This window comes from Aethalodelphis obliquidens, unplaced genomic scaffold (genome assembly GCF_003676395.1).
Source record: "Aethalodelphis obliquidens isolate GAN/ISIS:26980383/991018 unplaced genomic scaffold, ASM367639v1 scaffold14, whole genome shotgun sequence".
NCBI lineage: Eukaryota > Metazoa > Chordata > Mammalia > Artiodactyla > Delphinidae > Aethalodelphis > Aethalodelphis obliquidens.
The window spans coordinates 35,416,270-35,423,230 of NW_020837958.1; the positions used below are offsets into that span (position 1 = coordinate 35,416,270).

Here is a 6,961-nt window from a genome sequence, read left to right on the forward strand (position 1 = left end):
TTAGAACCAGGATGCTTGTGTGATCCTGTGAGACCTGGTCCTGTCTGAGCCTCTGTTTCCTCATCTGAAATGTAAGGTTGGGCTCCTTTGTCCTAAAGCTCCAGCAGCTGTGATGGATTTTTGCTCTGCTCTACAGCCCCTGGCCCCCCTCCAGCCAAAGGGTTGGACGGCAGAGGCCTGGTCCCTGCAGAGGGCCCCCAACTCCGGCCTCAGCACGTCCACCTCCTCACTCCCCACAGGTCCCCTGAGGTCCGGCGTGGCCCCAGCCAGAGGAATGTGAGCCATTCCCGGCATCTCCTCCCCTGTGGCCAGCCGGAGAGGGGCTGGGGCCTCTGGGCCACTCTGACAGGAAATTAGCTGGGCCTGGCCTTCCCCACTACCAGCTGCTCCGCTGACCCTGACCCTGTGTTTTCCGAAACCTGATACTGCAAATTTCACAGCCTTTTCTAGGTTCCTGAGGAGGCCTGGCTGAGCTCCGTGTCTAACGGGCCTCCAGCCTACACGCAGCCTGCCCTCCTGCCCTGGAGACTCCAGCTCCTGCTGTGACCCTAAGCCGGCCCTACCCTCTCCAGGCGAGTCGTCTCCCATCTGTGTGTGTGAGAGCTTCTCTGACTGTCCTGAGTAACAGGCCCTCTGCCCCCGTGAACCACAGCAGTGACACAGGTGGGGAACGTGGGGAGGGGGAGGGCTCTCTGGAAAGAGGAATGGTCCTCAGCCTCTTGCCAGGGACTTGCTTTTTAACTTTGCTCTTTTGTAGAAGGATTCTGAAAGAAAACCAATAAAATGCACCTAAGCCATCAAAAAAAAAAAAAAAAAAAAGAGCAGAATCCGTGCGCAAAGCAGCTGCAACATGGAAAAAGGGCCAGAGGCACGTAAGAGAGGATGTGGGAAGACCACTTAGGAGGCCGTTGTGGTCCAGGGAAGAAGGACAGTGGTTTGGATTCAGATGGGGCAGTGACGATGCAAAGTGCTGCACACAGTCCAAAGCGACTGAGGCAATAAGATGGGGCGAGATGTGCTCATCTGGCCACAGAGGCCCAGGGGGAGAGGTGTGTCAAAGGCCTCCAAGTTTCTGAGGGGCACAGCTGGCTGGTGCCTCTCACTGGGCGCTGGCCAGGGCTGCCGCCAGACGGGACAGGACGGTAAGTTTGGCCCCGGGCCCGTGGAGGCTGCCGTGCCTCTGGGATGGCCTCGTAGCCAGGAAGGGGCTGGAGGCGCACATCTGGGGGACAGAAAAGTAGGGACGGTCATCCAAGCCGAGGGCTAGAGCTCAGAGGAAGAGGGAAGAGAGGCAGCCTGTGGCTGCAGGGCACTGGGCGGAGGGCGGACCTGGCAGGAGGGGTGCCAGGGGTGCGGAGAGAAGCAGGGGAAGGCGGTGCCACACACGGAACGGAGAAGAGCGGTGGGAGAAGCCAGGAGTGCTCGGAGGGCTGGAGGGCTGGGGCGCTGCGGAGCCAGGGAGGGGCTGAGCGCTTGGCGTCCTGGAAGAAGCCAGCGACTTGACAGGGGCGTCTGAGTGGAGGGCGGAGGGCAGAAGCCAGACTCTGGTGGACGGGCAGGTACATGAGGGGGAGAAACGGAGACAGGCGAACGAGCAGCTCTCTGGAGGACGTGTACCGGGAATGGGAGGCAGCAGCTGGAGGGGACATGGGGTCAAAGGGGCTGCCTGTTCGCTTTTTAAGACGAGGGAGACCTGAGCGTGTTTCTATGTTGCTCAGGAGGATCCCGCTGAGACGCGAGGTTAGCAAACCTGAGAAAGCAGGGGTGACAAACAGAAGGATGGTTTGGGCCAGCAGGGGGCTCGCCTGGGCCGCTCTGCTTGTCTGCAGCTGGGCTGGGGGGGGCACGACCCACAGCCTCCAGCCCGGGGCGTCCTCACTGCCCGCCCAGCCACACTGCGCCCCAGGGCCGCCGGGAGCAGCCCCAAGAGCCATCCTGGCCGGTTCTGGCCTGACAAGAACACCTTCTCTGGGATGCTGAGATTAAGGAACACTGGAGTGGCTTCCAGCACTTCTGAGGGCAGTTCCCAAGGTACAGGGGGCATGCAGGGGTTCAGGGAAGGGAGGTCTCTGCCCCGTGCACTGGGCTGGCCGGGGCACTGCCCCTGATTGGTCCATGTGTCCGCCCCCCAGCCTTCGCTGGCCAAATGCACGCACCTTATGGACTCCATTTAACCCTAGCTGTGGAAGGCAGGGATTGGAGGCAGCCAGACAGACAGTGCTGGGCGGTGGCAAGGGTGCTACATCTCCAGGGGAAGAGCCATGGGCCCCCAGGCCTACCGTGGACAAAGGCCCGTTGCCAGTGACAGGATGCCTGGACACCTGCTGGATGCTATCCCTATCCCTCCACCTGGCCTGGCAATGCCACCTTGGCTGTTGTTTTGTAGGACAATCCCAGGCACCCCAGAGGGCAGTGGTTCTCAGAGCATGGTCCCTGGCTCCTGATCCAGGAGTTTCCAGCATCCCCTGGAAACTGGTTAGAAATGCAAACTCTCAGGCCCTACCACGGATCTACTGAATCAAAACCTCTGGGGGCTGGATCCAGCAGCCTGTGTTTCACAAGCCTGCCAGATGATTCTGAAGCACCGCCGCCACAAGGGATCAAGCCATCTCTCTCTCCATTCACTGTCCATTAACCTAAAATTCATACCCATCAATCTAGAGTCATCATCTACTTGTCATTTCTCTACCCAATTTAATCGTCCGGCCAGCTACCTACCATCCCTTTTAACATTAGGTCCAGCCGCCTCTGCCCATCTGTCTGGCCCAGTCTGACCTGATGGCTCAGTGGCCTAAATAAAGATTCCTTTATTAATATGACATACACACCTGGTTATCAAGTCGCTATTCTCACAGCCCATTTATACTAGAAAAGAGTATTTGCAGCTCTAGTACCTCCCCTTGCTGAGGAAAATGGACACAAACATTTCTTTCTGCATAAATCTTGAGGGTTATATCATATGTATTAAGTGAAACCAGTTCTACTTCCTTAACCCTGATTAGACCACAGGGTGGTTCTTGGGATTCCTCAACTAAGGCAACTGTGTTTCTATGTGCACTATATATATACGTATATTCATGTTTGTGGGATATATGTGTGTGTATACACACACAAATACACAACTTGAGTAGCCTGGCAAAAATCTCTGCCCAAAGAGGTTGTCTGTGTTCGAGGTGACAGACTTAGCCAATCACATGGTGCCTTCCCCGGAGAGGGCGAATGTTAGGTATTACTGAAAAGTCAGGTCCCTTCATGCTGCAGACTCCATCCTGAGCGACAATAAGCTTTTGTTCCATTAAGTTTCCTGTTAACTGAAGTTTTCCATCAAGCCTGCTGCTCGCCTCTGCTTTGGAAGAGTGGGACCCAGAGCAACGGTACAGCTCAGGAGCTGCGGGGACCTTGGGCACCCGCCACGTCCCCGTGTCATTACCCGAGACAAGGGTGGCGGGGGCCACACTGCAGTTCCTCCTCGTCCAGGCTGATCTGCACGACCACCTCCCCGGAAGCAGAGCCTGCAAACACCGGGCGGGACTGAGAACCAGGAACTGCTGTGTCCACCAAACCTTCACTCCAGCCTCGTCCTTCCTGAGCCATCAGCAGCTCTAGGTGACGTTCACTCCCTCCAGCTTCAGACATTTTCTTCGCCCCCTCGTCTGCTGCTCTCCCTCCAGCCCCACTGGACGCTCCATCCAGGTCTCTGTGGAGGTTGGTCTTCCCCTAAACCTCGAACACTGGCGTGGCCAAGAGGTCATGCCTCAAACCCTTTGCCTGTCTGCACTCTCCTTAGATGAGCTCATCGTCCCCTGGCTTTAAATGCCATCTACATGGCACAAGCCCCTCATCGGGACCCCAATTTAGAGCTCCTTCCTGAACCCCAGACTCTTAGATCCAACTGCATCTTAATATCCCCCCTTGAGCATCACTCTGCAATGCAATCTGAACTGTGATGTAACGCCTCTCCCTGCACCACCTCCTGCCAAAAAGACAACTTACTTCTTCAGAAACGGGAGCTCCATCTTCGTAGTCGCCCTGGCCAAAACTTTTAGGGTCATCCTTGACAGAATTTTCCTCTCTCTCTCACACCCACAGCCCATCCATCAGCAAATCCTGGTAACTGTGCCTTCAAAGCACATCCTGAACTGGACCACCTGTCAGCGCCTTTGCCACTGCCGCCCTGGTCCACCTCCTGGATTTCTGCAGGAGCCTCCTAACTGCCTCCGTGCCTCCACCTCTAGCCCCTTCAGTCTGTTCTCAACACAGCAGCCAGACGGCCCTTTGAAAATATAAGAGCCTGTCGCTTCCGTGTTGAACATCCTCCAATGCCTTCCCCTCTTTCTTGGGGTAAAAGTTTAAGTCGTAACGATGGCTCGTAAAACCCTTGGTGATCAGTCCCTCTGCTAATCTGACCTCACCTCCTACCTCTGTTCCCCTTGTTCACTCTGCATCAGCCACATGGGCCTCACTGATGCTCCTCAAACATGCAGAGGGGTCCCGCCTCCGGGCCACCGCACTTGCCATTCCTTTTTCCTAGAACACTCTTCTCCCAGATATCGTCAGGGCTCACCCCTCGCTTTGTTCAGATCTCCGCTCAAATACTCCCTGATCAGAGACAGGGAGCCCACCTCCCCGCCCTGCGCTGCTGGCTGCACAGCATGTAACCACCTCGCATGTGACTGCTTAGCGTCTGTCTCTCCCTCTAGAAAGCGCACGCAGCAAGGGCAGTAGCTTATTGTTCACAGTCTATTTTTCGGCACATATAAGCAAGGCTGAGGTGCAAACAGGCACATAACCAGTCACTTGATAAAAACCTGTGGAAGGAAAGAGCAAAGAGTAGCTGAGAGGACGACTGCTGGGCCATGAGGAGGAAAACCAAGCCAGCTGGGAGAGGAGTGAGTGAGGGCACCAAAGAGCAGAAGCGACCAGACCGAGAGCTGCTCAAGACACGAGAAGCCACAGTCCCAACCTTCGTGAGGCCCGGGTGCCAGTGAGGTTTGCAAGGCACCCAGGTCACAATCATCCCCTGCCCCTTTCCTGATGACATGTGGCGGGGGGCGGGTTGTTCCTTGCGACCGAAACAGCCTTGACTTCCAACCAGCCACCCAGCCACCCATCCACCTCTACTACTAGCCTCCCAATCATCCAGACATCTCATAATTCATCTACAAATCAAACAGTCCATGGGCCCCTCCATCCCTACAAGCATCCGTCAGCCTAACGTCCACGAATCCACCCGTCAGTACATAACCAACGATCCCTTCATACATCAGCCTTTCAAAACACACATGGTAGAGCAGGGCCAGGTTATGAAAGGGACTTGGGCACCAGGCTGAGGCAATCCAACTTTACTGCTAAATAGGGGGGAGCTATGGAAGCAGAAAGCTATGGAGATTTTGAGCGGAAAAGTTATATAATCAGGTCTGTATTTTAGAAAAATAATGCTGGCAGCAGTGAACAAGATGGACCAGAGGGGGTAGTCTTAAGGCAGGAAGATCAGCTGGGGTAATGCTGCAATATTCTGGATGATGAAATAGGGCAAAGGCATAGCCGCTAGAGAAAGGAAGAGTCAAGCTGCAGATGGGGAACGGCCCTGCAAGCAGGCCTGCCCAGATGGGGGACCATCTAAGAGGCCTTGGTTGGGCACCCACCAGAGGGACCCAGGCACCGTGCTTGCCCCCACCCTCAAGTGGGGCTGTGCCTCCCGCACATTTGGCCCAAGACATCCAGGAGAGGTACTTCCCAGGATCCCAACCCAGAAGTGGTCCTTTCTGGGCCCATCTGCAGAACCCTCTGCCCTACAGCTCAAGCCGCTGACATTTGAGTACACAGTCACCCACCAGCTCTAGTCTCACACTTCAGCCCTGGTTGTGGAAAGCTGGGGCCTCTTCTCTGTTAATTTTCTCCAACTCCTCCGAGGCTGGGCCTCAGGCCCAATGAAGTCACAGTCTGGGAGGCAGCCCTGGCTCCCTGCCGGCCCACGGAGGCTATATTTGGAGCAAGACAACTCCCTGCAGACACAGACTCGGGGCCCACCCTGCAGCACTGCCCCAACCGATTTTACCGAGTTTACAGGAGTTTCCAAGCAGTGTGGGCGTCACTCATATCTTCACGTGTTTGTTCATTTACTCATTTGTTCACTCATTTATCCATTCCACAAATATTTATTGATCCCCTGGCACGATGCAGCAGGATGCATGGCGGCACGTACACGCATACATATGGGTACCTGCGTCTAAACAGGGAAGGCAGAACATACTCTCGGTGCCCTCCCTCAGGGTTCAACAGCTCTGGTGACTCAGAATCAGGTGCATGCGCGTCATTCACCTGTGTGCATGTGCGCAGGCACGTGCTCTCTGCTCTCGGAGAGGCGGCTATTACTCAGCCGCATGGCGTCTGCGCATACCTGTGTGGATGCGTCTGTGTGTGCGGGCGGAGCCGAGGCTCCTGCCCCCAGGGGGTGAGGGAAGTAGTGGTGACTGACTCAGCTGCATACGTTGACTGAGCGCCCGCAGGCCAGCTACGACTTTGTGGCCTTGCTCACTTGCCAAGCCAAACAGCCAGTGCTGGGTGCAAATATTCTATACAGAGGAAGAGAAGGTCCTGAGCAGGAGAGACTGAGCAGCCTGGACGCAACCCCATTTGCCCCAGGGTGCCCCACCTGCCCCTCCACCGCAGGTACAGGGCCCCCCATCTGGAGGCTCGGAGGCCATGCCCCCCACTGACTCTCCAGCACCCTCACCCACCAGTCCCAGGTTGGCGCACATCGCTTACCAGTGGCCAAGAGGGGCGGGGCTGCCAGCCCAATCCACTTTCCCACCACACAAAAACCCTTCTGTTTCCACCACGATTGCATCTTTCTCCAACACCAGAGCCCAGTCGTGGCTTAGCAAGCGCGATCGGGAAGCTTTTCTGACCTCTGGGGCTCCAGACCCACTGCATGGGCTGCTGCCCTGCACCCCCATCT

The 6,961-nt window shown here is 56.2% G+C and overlaps 1 long non-coding RNA gene across 1 annotated transcript; it reads left to right on the forward strand.

The window, feature by feature from the left end:
• Nucleotides 1–457: 457 nt before the first annotated feature.
• Nucleotides 458–6,367, forward strand: LOC113625015 (uncharacterized). Its single transcript, XR_003434542.1, has 3 exons — nt 458–1,142; nt 3,301–3,705; nt 4,090–6,367. It is a non-coding gene; the product is annotated as an uncharacterized LOC113625015 (long non-coding RNA).
• The last annotated feature ends 594 nt before the right edge of the window (nt 6,368–6,961 follow it).